Genomic DNA, 15,247 nt, shown 5'->3' with positions numbered 1-15,247 from the left:
GGCATTTTAAACACGCTGCAGACAAAAACCTAGCTTATTTACAAAGTTATTTATTCTTTTGAAGTGGCATTTAAATTTTCTCACTAGTACAAATTTTTATTTTCTTTTGATGGGGATTCACTTCATCCTTCTTTTTTTTCATTTTCATTCTTTTATTCTATATCTTTTCATACCCTCTTTTATAAATAAAGACTAACTTATCAAAAATAAAAATGTTACAACACAACCAAACAGCTATTCCATGAATCTGGAAATGAAAAATAAAAAATCAAGACAAAATCGGTCTCTTGGGGATTCGATAGCTTTGAGACTTCGGAGGAAAATTGGGTTCTGCAATCTAAACTAGGGTTTGAGTTAGGGTTTAGCACTGGTAACCATGGCGAGTCGTGGAGGAGGGAGTTCTACTCCCTCCTACAGTCAAATAGCCACGAACAAAAGCAAGGGAACTAGTCTACATCGCTTCAAGAAACCACCCGAGGTGATAACTGAGGATATTAACACAGGAAATATAAAACCTCACGGACAGAAAGAAAGTCATGAGGAAGATAGCAGGGAGAAGAGGAAAGAGGGTAGCAGTCAGAAAGCTGCACCTATGAGTGCGACAGGGGTCTGTAAACCCAAGTCGACCATTATTCCTTGGGTCGTTTTAAGTGACCCAGCGCTACAAGTGCATAGAGAGCACATGGCGGAACACACAGTTATATGAAAATTTATGGGGATTTGGCCGACAAAGAAGGCCTTACATGCATGAATAAGGAACCACTGGAAACCAAAGGGGGAAATAAGCCTTCACCTTGGATCCAAGGGCTTCTTTACGGTTGTGTTCACGAGCTTAGAAGATAAAGACAGAGTGTTCGAGGGAGGACCCTATTTTTACGCTGATGCAGGGCTTTACATGCGACTGTGGGTGATGAATTTTTCCCTAGAACGAGAAATGTTCACTTCAGTACCGATATGGATAAGACTATACTCCCTTCCTTTAGGTTATTGGTTACTGGAGTCTCTAAATGTTATCAGCAATAAACTAGGGCATTTTATATCATATGCGACTCTAAGAGCTAAATACACTTCATTTGCCCGGATTTGTGTGGAAATGGACTTATCTGGGGCACTTCTAAACAAGATCATTTTAGAAGTGTATGATGAATAATGGGTGTAGGCAGTGGACTATGAACATGTCCCATTCAGGTGCCGTAAGTGCCATGAACACAGGCACCTATACAGAGACTACCCATCAAACAAATTGGAGAACAACACAAAAACCACCACAACCAAAGATCCCGAGGGTTTCACTAAGGTGGGGGGCAAAGGGAAAGGAGGAAAGTGGTACCAAAAGAAAATCAATGAGGACGGGCAACTGAGCCATAATAGTTTCAAAATCTTAGAAGAAGAAGTTGGAAACAACGGGTCAAACCAGGAATCAGAGACTAATACCAATGAGAAGGACAGGGATGCTAGCATGGAGGATATACCAAAGAATAGCTAGCAAAAGGATGATCTACCGAACATTGTGGAGCTCAATAGGGACCATGAGATGACCCCAAGTGAGGCGGGAATGGAGGACCATGAACTACAGGAGACTCTTGAGAGGGATAACTTAGATCTAGAAACGTTTTTGGAGCGGGGTATTGCCAAAGGGGTTGACTCCCTGCCAAAGGAGGAGTTTGACAGGGTTAAATAGCTCTTCCTCTGGAGATCTCAATCGAAGGGCTCTGGAGTTAGAAGAAACCATGATAGCCAGGAGAATAGAGGGATGTAAACAATGGAGGAAACACCAAGGCACTCTTCCAAGAATCCGAGCAGGAAAAGAGGAAGAAAAAGACAGAATGAGTTGTTGACCGAATGTGGAAAAATCATGATTAACTCAAGTTAGATGAGAGATCTCACCAGCTACTCCTTTAAAAACCTACCTTAATGAAGCTTACAACCTGGAACATTAGGGGCCTAGGAAGTAAAAGGAAACAAAGAAATCTCAGCAGTAGGATAAAAGAAGAAAAACCAGATATAGTTTTTATTCAGAAAACTAAGTTTTCGATGGACAAGATCATAGAAATACATAGCAAATGGTTAAGCAAGTATGAGTATCTAGAGGTTAGGGTAGATCAATTGGCAGGAGGGATTCTTATGCTTTGGAATCCCCAGAAACTTGGAATCCTGGATGCGGAAGTATCCAGGAACTATCTATCGCTGGTGATTCAACCTTTGGGTGACAAGGAGACTTACATGATTACAAATGTCTATGGTCCTCAAAAACTAGAAGACAAACTCAAGCTTCTCACCTCCCTTGAGGAGTTGAGAGAGAGATATCCTGATATGCCCTGGATTCTGGCAGGGGATTTCAATATGATTAAATCTCTTATAGAGAAGAAAGGTGGCACCAGAACACTAGGCAGAGACTCCATTGCCTTCCAAAACTTCATAAATAAAATGAGAATAGCGGATGCTGAAATAATAAATGGCACTTTCAACTGGGACAACAAGAGAGGAGGGGCTTCTTAAGTTGCCTCTAAACTAGACAGATTCATAATCTAAGAGGACATCCTTCTCACAGACCTTGACATGTTAGCACTAATCCTTCCCTTTGGAGGCTCGGACCACTGGCCTGTCCAGCTTGAAGCCGATTTTACGAGTACACTGAGGAACAAACATTTTAGGTTTGAAAATGTCTAGCTCTCTCACCCTGACTTCGCCAACAATATTGACAAATGGTGGATGGAATATTTTCCCATTCAAGGCACAAATTTTTTTATGATGCAACAAAGACTTAAACACATCAAATCTAGACTCAAAGATTGGAACAAGAAAGAGTTTGGTAATAATTTTAAATCCAAAAGAGAAGTTGAACAGAAACTCCTGGGGATTAATAAAATCATAATCATAGATGGTTTTATCGAGGAAAGGAAAACTCAAGCTGAGTCTCTTCAGAAGGAATGGGAAGATAGGTGCATCCAAGAGGATATATTCTAGAGGCATAAATCGAGAGTGCAGTTGATTAGATAAGGGGAGAAAACACAAAGTTTTTTCATAAATCAACTTTGGATCACGGGGCACACAACCGAATTTCAAAACTTAGAGATTTTCAAGGGAAATAGCTTGTCTCCCATAAAGAAATGGAATTTTTCCTAGTACAACACTTCCTTAGCATTGCAAAGGAGCCTCTCTTTGGCAGGTCATGGTTCATTAACAATTTCAAAAAGTATATTCCCAAGCTTGTAAGAAGGGAAGACAATCACAATCTTAATAGACCAGTGTCTGAAGATGAGGTCAGTGAAGTTATCAATCAGATGCAAAATTGGAAAGCTCCTGGCCCGTATGGATTCAATGTGGACTTCTTCAAAGCATGTTGGAAAACAGCCAAACAAGACATCCTTCAAGTAGTGGAAGACTCTAGAAGATCTATAACAATTTTGAAGGCTCTCAATGCCTCTTTCATAGCTTTGATTCCAAAGAAGGAAAAATCTATGACACTGGATAGATTCAGACCCATAGCTTTATGTAATGTGGTGTACAATATTATTTCCAAAGTGATCGCTAACAGACTCAAGCCCCTTCTTCCATCTCTTATCTCAAAGGAGCAAACTAGTTATGTGGAAGGAAGACAGATTCTCAATAACATCATACAAGCTCATGAGGTGGTACACTCTCTTAAGAGAAATAAGCAAGCTGGCATGATCATACAGCTTGACCTAGCGAAATCTTATGACAAGCTAAGCTGGTCTTACATCAGGGCAATGCTGAGAGCTTATGGTTTCAACCATAATTGGATTAGATGGGTTATGGCCATGGTATCCACGGCTAGTTTTTCAATCCTGCTTAATGGCTCGCCCTCAAGAACTTTTATGCCTTCTAGGGGTCTCAGACAAGGAGATCCTCTCTCCCCCTTCCTCTTTGTGCTCATGATGGAAGGGCTAGGTAGAGCGATAAAAAGTGCAAGTGATGAAGGAAGAATCCAGGGACTGAAACTTACCATAGATGGAGCTGCTTCAACTCACCAACAATTTGTGGATGATGCTATGCTGCAAGGCATTCCCATAGTCAAGGAAGCCAAAGCTTTTAAAAAAATCTTGGACGACTTTGCTATGGCTGTTGGAACAGAGGTAAGCCTTGAAAAATCAAAATTTTCCTTATTAACATTGATATTTCTATTCAGAGAAACCTCACCAAAATTCTATGGTTTTAGAGGGATCAGTTACCTTCTAAGTACCTTGGAATTCCTCTTATGAACAAACCTCTGTGCAAGGGAGTGTGGGAGATGGTAATTAACAAACTTCAGGACAAAATTGGGGAATGGACTTGCAGATATTTGAATTTGGCAAGGCGCCTTGTGCTTACAAAGGCTGTCCTGCAGGCCATACCCATTTTTATGTTGTCATCTCTTCCTGCTCCTAAAGGAGTTATGCAACAGATCAAGAATATTCAAAGAGATTTGGGGCAAAGGGGAAGAGAAAAAGAAGTGGGCTTTGGTAGCTTGGGACAAGCTCTAAAAACCTAAGGCCCATGGTGGTTTGGGGCTTCATGACCCTGAAATCCTTAGTAGAGTATCGAGAGCCAAACTCTGGTGGAGGTGGCTCAAGGAATCGACTACCCCTTGGGCTAAGCTTTGGAAGCAGAAATATGCAAATAACTGGTAGGAGAGAGATCATATCAGAATGTCAAGACTTATCAAGGGCTCCCACATTTGGAACCTTACTTGGGAAAATAGATCCATTGTCCAGCAGCATAGTTTCTAGGAGATCTGAGATGGGAACCTTGCACAATTTTGGGAGGATAATTGGCAGCAGGAACCAAATTTGTTTAGAGAAGAATTAACTGCTCTCAAAAATGACACTGATAACAAAGTTTTACTTTTGGTAAGTTACTTCTGGGATCAGGTAAGGGACAATGGTAAATGGAGAATGTGGAAGAATCTTGGTTACAGTGAAGAGAGCCCTTTGAGGGCCCAGGCAGATTCCCTTTCTCTTGACTCAGAGCAGAGGAATATTTTGGTGTCTTCCTCATCTGACCAACTAAGATGGGGTCAAAACACCGAAAGCACTTTTAACCTCAAAGAAGCTAAACATATGGCCCTAGGTTTTGATTATCCAAACCCTGATCAGGGTTGGAATGACCTTTGGAAGAACCCACAATGGATGAAAATCAAATTGTTTATGTGGTTGGTTCACCAAAAGAAAATTCTCACATGGGAGAATCTTTTGAAAAGGGGATTTGTTGGCCCATCTAAATGCCATCTATGTGGCTTACAGGAGGAGATGATGGAGCATTTACTAAACCTTTGCCCCTTCACCTCTACCATGTGGGATTGGGCAGCCTCAGTCTTCAAGCAAATAGACAGGGACAGACTCAACATCACAAATACTTTGAAGAATTGGAGGAAAAACTTCTCAAGCAATGAAATCATTAACAAGGCTTGGAATCTGGTTCCAAGCTTTATTATCTGGGATGTATGGAAAGAACGCAATAGCAGGATTTTCAAGAACAAAATAGGCTCGACCCAGAGTACCATTGTCCAAATTTTACGATAGCTTAAAGATACAGTAGGAGCCCTTATGTGGAAAATTCCTGAGGACCTCCCTTTACCCCAGGATGCTCACATACTGATGCATTTGGGTCTCCATTCTCTGGTTCCCCAAGGCACTGGCAAGGGTGTGAGCAAAACAACTACTGGTAAAGATATCTGGCAACCTCCTCCTCCTGGTTTTTTGAAAATCAATATAGAAGGGGCCACTAAGGGCAACCCAAGGATGAATCGCTATGGTAGTTTCATAAGAGATGACCAGGGGTGCATAAAGAATATCTTCCATAGTCATTTGGGGACTACCACAAATAACATGGTGAAGCTTATGGCATTAGAGCAGTGCCTAGAAATCCTGATGGAGGCAAATTTACACAACGCCATAATTGAAGCTGACTCTGAACTGGTCATTAATGCAGCCAAGAAAATGTGTAATGGAATGGCACATGGAAAAGTGTCGAAACATTAGAGGCTCTCGTAGATCTTTCAACGTATTCATTCCCACTTGCAAACCCTGAGAACAGTCATCTTTGTTGATGCGAGAAGGAAATCCAATATGTTAGTTAATCGTATGGCGAATGAAGGGGTGCTATATAAGGAAAGCTATATTTGGTATGACTAGGAGTCTATACCCTTTGGTAAACTACGTGATGATTGTCAACGACAGGAAAACAAAGACATGGAGAATCTCCAAACCAATGAAGAATGAGCAAGAGGAAGGCTAGTGGGAGATGAAGGAATGGCATAAACCCGAAGTGAAGAGAAGGATGAAGAGGTAAGATGAAGGAACAACATAAACATGAAGTGAAGATAACGATGAAGAGGTGGGGTAATTATGCACAGGAGTCATTAGATCATGGAAGATCAATAGACATAATTGTTGGAAAAGATAAGTGAGAGTAGCGAGAGTGGGAGAGGGCGAAAGTCCTTGAACCTGATTGAAGTGTCACATTTAATCCTGATAGTCGATCTTATTTCTTTGCGCTAACGTCACTTGCCTTTACGGGGGTTCTGCTACCTATAACCCGCATGCTAGTTGAATAGCCACAGACTGTAGGTTTTAAGTGGCCCCGATCAGTGAATGGATATCGGGTTTTAAAATGGAGAGAGGTTAAGTCTAAGAGCGGACTTGAAAATTATAGACCAAAGGTTCATTGTCTATTCTGGGTCTAGAATGTGATTAAGTGGTGAACAAGTTTCAGGAGCAATGCCTTTTATTGGATATCGGGTTTCAAAGTGGAGGGAGGTTAAGGCTAAGAACTGACCCGAACTTTTATAGACCAAAGGTTCATTGACAATATCGGGTCCGAAAAGCGGTTAAGGGGTACGCAAGTTTTCGAAGCGATGTTGTGTCAACCACCGGATCAAGAACCAGACCGATGGCAAGGATTTATTCATAGTTAGTCTTTCAGTAAAAGAGGGTAAATTTGTTTTGATGTGTGATGTTTAGGGTATTGTTGACCCTGTTGTTTGTTTTCATCAATGGGTCTATCTTTTACTGGTCTTTACACTTGTAAAGATGTGTACCATATGTAATCATGTCTTTCGGTTAATTGAAGGCTCCACTCTTATTTGACCAAAGAAAACTATCCCACGAAATAAGGGTACAAATAAGAATGTATTCAAATTTATTTACAACATTACTTTCATACCTGGGAGCCCTTGACTTTTTTTGAGGAGGATGATCTTCTTTGCGGTCGCTTGAGGAGTCTCTTCTTCTTCTTTCATATCTTCTATCAAAATTATTCCTTTGATTGTATTTTCTTCTTTTGTTATTGTTGTTGCTTCTGGTGTTGTAAAATGGCCTCTTTCTCTTCTCATGATAGTCTTGATCATAATGACCTTTCTTGTGGCAATTGAAGCATTCAATATGAGATAACGATCTGTAATTCATTCCTTTTGTATTTTGAGAAGGAGGCTTCCTTGATGGACCTCCCTTTGCTTTATTCCTTTTGTCGTGAGTGATATATATAGCGAGCTCTCCCTCTTCATGCTTTTGAATCATTCCTCTTACTATCATCCTTAATTCTTCTTGAGTGAGCTTCCCAACAATTTCATCAAATGACGGAAGAACATTGTTTTTGTAGATTGTAGTTATGAAGTTGTCCCATATAGGAGGAAGACCTCTAAGAGTCACAACTACTAGCTCCATGTCAAGCACATTTTATCCAACTCTCTAGAATTGATCTCTAAGGTGAGAGATCCTCATAATGTAGGATTGAACAACTTCTCCTTTATTCATCTTGGTTTCCTTGAGTTGATCTTTCAAGTTTATGATCTCATTCAAGTTTTTGATTTCATACACTTTATTAAATTCCCAACATATGTAAGTAAATGATCTTGTAAACCATCAACTATAATTTGTTTTACTTTGGACTCACCTTTCTTGTACCTATCCTTGAGGGAAGCGGAATAATTTTCTGCAGGCTCAAGCATCCTTCCTTGAATGTATTCCAGAATGTCATTGTTTTCAGCTATGATCTCCAATCTATCTTTCTATGCAATAAAGTTTGATGCATCACCCAATTTTTCATGCTCCTTGAAGGTAGAGGACAACATCTTGACCTTGACTAGGAAATATGTTTTTTGAAGATGAGGGCTTCAATTCTTGTCTTCTTTTGGGCTTGAACTTCACCTCAGCTCTAATACCATGTTAAATTTTCATATTGTTCTATGTTGTATCATTTACTTTAGCCCAATTTACTTCTTCATTAACAATTATGTATCCAATTATTAGCAGTATAACCAATCATAAACATAACTGAAGAGAGAACAATATATGCAGTGACAAAGAAGACAACAACACAATCATAAGAGACATTAGATTGGTCCAAGACCAAAGAAAAATCCCACAAGGGGGAAACCCTTTCAAATCTTTTTCTTTAATAGATCGTCATAAAAAATTTTCACAGACAATATTTATGAGCCCAATACATATGTTTGCAGCAGATACAAATGAATAATATCTACAGATTTATATAACAACAAAGATAAACCTAGATCTACTAGATCACTGAAGCCAAATGAAGCCAACTGATAAACCCAAGATCAAAACCTTGGACGCTCTCATCAAAACTGTATGCGTGTGTCCAAAAATCTCTGGACGCTCTCTCTATCACTATGTGAGGGTGTATGTAGTTGCTCGGAAACTCTGAGGAAGACCTTGTGCATGCGTCCGGGGTCAAACCCACAAGATCTACTCAAAAACCCTCAGACACTCTCTTCTATTTGTTATGTGTGTGTCTAGGAGGACCTGGATGCTCTCAGGACTACTCTTTGCGAGTGTCTAGGGACCGACACCTTCATATATGCCTTTGAACCCTTGGACGCTCCCTTAAGCCTCTGTGTTAGCATCTAGGGCTCTTTGGACACTCCCATAAGCATGTGTGCAAGCATCTAGGGACTAAAATTCCCAGTTCTGTGCCAACATTTGGGGATAAAAAAACCCTAAGTCAAAGCAAACATTATGCCTGTGATATCGAACCCTTGAGCAAACTCCTTTCATCGAACCTGTGCGAACCAAAATAAAAGAGAAGAATGACTTGATCAATGTTGAAATGCGCTTGAGGTCACTTCTATTTATAGGATTTTCTAAGGGTTCACTTGGGGTTAAGTCCGACCTAAGAAGTTACCCACGTGATTAGGGCCAACCCATTTCATAATGCGTGTATGAATAAACTAATTCAAAAATTATCTTCCGCTTGACCAAACTGGGTAATCTTTATGTCGATTTTGGTCCTCTCAAAAAGAGGATTTTACTGCAAGCATCATCTCGGTCATCTGAGCTGTATATTGTGTAATTTGACCCTAGTTTAAAAAATTAACACAGCCAAAGTGGCTTCGCTTCCTCTCCTTTCCCTTTCAAGTCATTATTCAGATTCAAGCAGTGGACAATCCAAGTATTTTCATAATAAAAAGGCTCATATGGGACTTGTGATACAAAATATTTTTTGTGAGGGTGATGATGGTTAGACTCTATTGTTAAGCGAATAATAACACAATCATCAGTTAAGTGTGAGGGTATTTAAGAATCTCTATGGGAATGGGCTAAAGTCAGGGCATAAAGTAATTATCCCGCAGAAAACATTGCTCAGAGTTTATGGGTCTGCAAGAATCAAGAAATCGTTCTTCAAATTAATTTCAATGCCATAATTATAGCCAGAATTAAGAAATCGTTCTTTAAATTAATTTCATAATTATAGGAAAGAAAAAATTGGAGCTCTATTCAATAACCATTATTTTCTGAGAAATGCCTTGATGGCTTGAATTACTTATTAACAAAATCATTTATTTCCAAAACTAAGAAATTGTTGATTAAATTAATTTCATAATTGTACCTCTAGGCGCAACCAATTCAGGTCGTCCTTCCCAACTTTTCTTCTAGGCTCTGATGCAAATCCAATACAACTCAACACAGAGCTTAAAATATAGTTGAATAAGTGGTGGCTCACGAGCAACATGCAAATAGACACATTGAAATTCAATTTATAACCACTTGTCAATGTAGAACCACTTGTTTATTCCACTAGTCCACTTCCACTTGTCCATGGGTGCATGTGAACTTTATAATATAGTCATTGCACATGAAATAGTAAATAACATTAAATGTCACTAATATGTGAGTGAAGTAAGGTTAGCATTACTTCACTGGACAAAAACTTAAATTAAATGCATGTTGTTATCAGAATTTATACTAAGATATTTGAGACGCTTGCCTCAAGAAGAGGCCAAATAAGATGGCAGAATAAAACTTTCATTAAAAATAAGATACGATCTTCAAGCTTTTGAAATATCATTTTGAAACTTTGATTAAAGCAATAAAAAGATTATAATTTTTTGCATGAGGTTAATAGAAGAGCACATCAACCGATTACAATAGTCCCTGCCGCCTTTTGGGTAGGGACTAATAAGTCAAGGATATGTTAATCACAAAATAGTTTCGGTGTTATATTCCATTCATGTGGCTTACACATAATTAGTAGTACTCTATAACTAATTGGTATTGCCCATCCTATGTATTCTCACTCCACGTTGTTCCTATTCCCATAGTTCAACCAAATTCCATTGGTGATGATCGCTTGATTTCATTTGGGTGCCTTCTCCCATCATTATACGATGAAGATAGTGATTGATTCAATGCTCCTCCATCATCATTGATGATGCTCCCATATGTTTGGGGGAATCTATATATATATATATATATATATATATATATATATATATATATATATATATGGGAGCATCATCTATATCTGAAGAAATCAAAGTACAAACACAAATTACTGGAAGAAATGAACTGATTACTCGAACTATGACTCAAAGTCACTCAAAGAAATATCCCATATTGACTTTTTAACAAAATGATGATACATAAAACGTAATTACATCATACTCAACAGCTACAAATCTGATCCTATAACTTCAACCTCAATGGCCCAATCCTAAGGAAAAACACTCCAAAAGTAGCATTTTCTGGTTTTTTCTGCATTGTTCCTGAACTTATTTCATCTTTGATTATTTGGGAATATTTTGGAATTTAATCCTGAATTTGATAAACATAAGAGAGGTTAAGCAATTGATCCCACTCATGTTTCTAAGTTTAAAATATTCTTGGAATGAGCAATAAGGATGTCCATGCATGAATCGAGAATTGAGATATGTGAGAGTCTTTTTTTGGGTAGAAATGGATTCAGCACTATCAAGAACCCTTGGGAAAGCCAAAATCCTGAAGTTTGACCGTTGTAACCCAGATTACCAAAAATTTCTACTGTGTGTTGGAAATACTGAGAGGGGGGTGAATCAGTATTTCTTTTCAATTGTTATTTTTACCAGTTAGATTCTTCACAATTTAATCAGAGAAATGTATAATAATGATTTTATTAAGTATAGAAAAGATTGAATACAATAAATGATGAATGTTGCCAAGCACCAACTTGGACTTTGATGAGGCTCCGACCTCTAGGGCTTTGACCCTATCTTATCCAAGGCTCCAACCTTGCATTTAGGAGCACCAACTCCAAGGACACCAATCCTATTGTCTTGTCTTCTTTTAATTGAAAATGAAAAATGTACTTACTTGACTGCCATCAATGAGATCACCTTACTGTGTTGTTGATTTCAATCTTCAATGTCAACTTCATTTGTCCACTTGCTTTACTTCACTTAATCCATCACTACTTGTGCCACTGCTTGCTGCTTACTGAGGTGGAGGAATCTGCTATTGTCCAAAGTCTTATGCCAGAGATCAAGGTCTTCAATGCATGCCACAGTTCCGGTCTTCAAAACATTTTACAGTTCGAACTTCAACACTGCCCAGTCCAAGAAGATATACCAACTCCCACAGTTGAGGATACATTGTTGCCCAGTTCACAAAAGGATATACAAGACTGCACTTGTTCGAGAACACCCCACAGTCTGAAGTGTCAATTGCCACAGTCACAAGCTTTGAGAGAACCCTGTCTGAAAGCACCACAATCACTACCTAGTTCACAATGCAACAGTTGATGCACTGTGCAATCTGAGATTTACACTACATAGTCATCGTGTGACACAATTATTGAACAGAGATATGCCACTGTAAAAAGTCTGAGAGGCTTGCAACAATTTGAGATGATAAGGCTTGCAACAATTTGAGATGATAATGCCTGCCAGGTCTAAGGAGGTCTATTGTAGTTTGAGATGCATCAACCACTTCTACAACCCACAGTTGAAGGATTCAAATTGTATCATAGAGAGGATCAGTCAATGAAATCACAGAAGAATAACCCAGTGCAGTTTAGTTCTTTGAGGTCTGAGGTGCAGAAGAATAACCTAGTCCAAAGTATATTTTGTTGTGCTCTTTTAACCCTTATTAATCAGTATTCATGAGGTGTGAACCTCCTTCAACTATTATGTGATTGTGTGTCGAAGTTCTAAGTCAAAATGAGGTCGAGCATCCTATATTTATAGTGATTTTACAGTGGACAAGCGAAGGGACATGTCCCATAGGTAGGCCGACATTATAGGTGATGCAGGAGCATCCAACTAAAAGGCAGCAGCTAGAATTAACTTCTTCTACTGGACAGAAGAAGAAGTTTTTTAATTTTATTTTATTTTGTTTTAAGTTAAATTTGGGCTAACATAGCCATTGTAATTTGCAATTAAAAAAACAATTAAATTAGGATTAGTTAAATTGTTAGGGATTATTTTCAATAGATTATTCTGAAACTAAAAGAAAGTTTCTCAACCATATGGGAATGCTGGAAAGGTACAAAACAAGACCAGATCCACCTAGGTGAGAGTCTGCCATCTTACAGAAGAAGAATAACGAAAAATAATTGATTTGACAAACGGTGTGGGTGAAGCATTTTATTATCATAAATTCTCTGTAATTATATGTGACATTCTCAACATCTTAAGGCTAAATAGATTGTTAACCATATACCGAGTTCTGTTTGATAAACAAACTAAAAACACGGGAACCAAGACCATGAACCAAGATGCATTCAAATTAAACAAGGAGGAACAATAAATTATCTACAATCGAATTGAACTAGGAAGGAATAGCATATTTCAAATCAAGATTACAGTCGAAACAACCTGAGCGAGTACTACATTGCAAAGAAGATACCACAGGTAGATTTTACAAAAATATTTTGATAAACAGAATCTAAATTATTTTCATTTCAAAGAGTCCAAAATATACATCGAATTTGCCGTAACATTGGAAGAGCTCCAAACACAATTGAACAACAAACCCAACAAGGGTTTATAAAAATATACGTATTATCAAACGGCTAGGTTCTACCCTGGTCACAAAACTGATAACGTATTCAAACAAACCCGAGACAAGCACAGTACTGCTCAAGAATATGATATGACAAAAACCCTCCTGGGTTTTAAGTTTTCTAATGCAACTAAAGTACCAGTCACGAAGGAAAGGCCCTACCCTTTTCGCACAGGGGAGCTTTGACCTCGAAGTTAGCAAGGAGCTATTCAAGTTCGATACCCGCAACCACAACAGAATACCCAAATCAAAAATACAGAGAAATACAATTGATAGATAAGATTGCAAAGAGAGAAAGCGAAGAATTCCATTGATAATACTTGGAGAGACAAGTCATCAAACCAGAAGATGAGGAGACCCGAATAAGCACGAGCAGGACTCTGTCACAGTGAGGTTACAAAGGGTTTTTACTTGCTCAAAAATGAGCCTAAAGATCAGTAAAACGAAGGAAAATGTTGATGGAAAGAATCAGAACAGAAGACTTACCTGTGCGTGATGAAGCCAAGGTGCTTAGGAGCGAAGCAGAAACCTGTTGAACATGCAGAAGACGGTTATAGAAGTCACATACAGAACTATGGAAATACGAGCAGAAGTTGAAGGATAATAGAAACAAAACGAACAATGTTATAGAGACCTCGCAAAGAAGAAGTCGAAACCATTATACATAGACAGAGAACCTCCACAAACCACAGGCAGTCACAGGGTCAAAACCCCTGCCCTCTCATTTTTCTCAAGCCTTGCGACGAACAAGCAGAAGTGACAAACAAACCCTCGGGACGAAAAACAAGGGTCTTTTAACCAGATAAATAAGCCCATGGATTCAGCTTGAGATCACATGAGGGTGATCGCTTAAGGGAAGGGTGTGGGTAGGTAGAATTAATTTCTAAATTAATTATAAGGTCCTTGAGGTACCAACGCCAGCAATAGTAAATTTATTGAAATTAAAGTTTGCATCCTCAAGTTCCCCACCAATTGTGGTATCATAGAAGGTTTCTCTTCTTTCAGTGAAGATGGAGGTAGGAAGAAGAGGTCAAGGGAGAGCCATCAAAGGAGTAGTAGATGAAGGGCTACGAGAAGAGATCAGAACTTCGTCTGCACATTTGGCAGAAGTGGAAGTGGGAAGAGGAAAAGATCCTGAAGGTGGAGATGACGGTGAGGATGAAAACGCGGAAAAAATAGATGGTTCGGAAAAGGAGGGACCAAAGATTAAATTGTTGAAATCAGTTTTGATGGCTAGCAGCAAGCCAAGACCAGAACTTTCTAACTACAATGCCAGCTTTTACACAAAGGCATTGTTGGACTAGATAAGTGAGTTAGATAAATATTTTGAATATGAAGAAATCAATGAGGATAGGAAGATCAGGTTTGTTGTTACCAAGTTGAAAGGACACGCAGCACTGTGGTGGGACAATGTGCAGGAAGAAAGGAGGAGATTGAACAAACCACTAATCAAAAAATGTGACAGAATGATTGCAAAGATGATAAGTAAATTTCTACCTAAATATTACCAAATTACCCTTTACAGATAGGTGCAGAACCTAAGACAAAGAATGATGACTGTAAAGGAATATACTGAAGAGTTTTATAATGTAAACCTGAGAGTTGGGTATGTTGAAGAAACCCCCAAGAAGAAAGCGAGATTTGTGAATGGTCTACAAATGGAGATCCTAGACGAGATTAATATTCTTTCCCCTAAGACTATAGAGGAGGCATATCAAAGTTCTTTGAAGGAAGAAGATAAGATTACCAGAAATCAGAATGCAAAAAGAGGACATGGTTCCAGCAGAGGAAGAGGACAGTCCTTTGGCAGAGGTAGAACTGCCAATAGCAATGAAGAGGGAAGCAGTTTGAAGACTTCAGGATAGACTGAGAGGGAAGGTAACACTAGAGGAGGAAGGCCATACCAACGTGGAAGAGGTAATGGCAGAGGCAGAGGAAATGCCTATCAGTGTTACAAGTGTCACAAATGG

At 38.9% G+C, this 15,247-nt stretch overlaps 1 pseudogene; it reads right to left on the bottom strand.

The window, feature by feature from the left end:
• The window catches only part of LOC149246553 (WAT1-related protein At5g07050-like), a 76,680-nt pseudogene extending 62,744 nt beyond the window's left edge, over nt 1–13,936 (bottom strand).
• Nucleotides 13,937–15,247: the final 1,311 nt, after the last annotated feature.

The sequence above is a fragment of the Pinus tabuliformis genome, chromosome 7, assembly GCF_031772625.1.
Source record: "Pinus tabuliformis cultivar Carrire ecotype Pingquan chromosome 7, CPIR1, whole genome shotgun sequence".
NCBI classification, from domain to species: domain Eukaryota; kingdom Viridiplantae; phylum Streptophyta; class Pinopsida; order Pinales; family Pinaceae; genus Pinus; species Pinus tabuliformis.
This window is presented reverse-complemented; position numbering and strand designations above follow the sequence as displayed.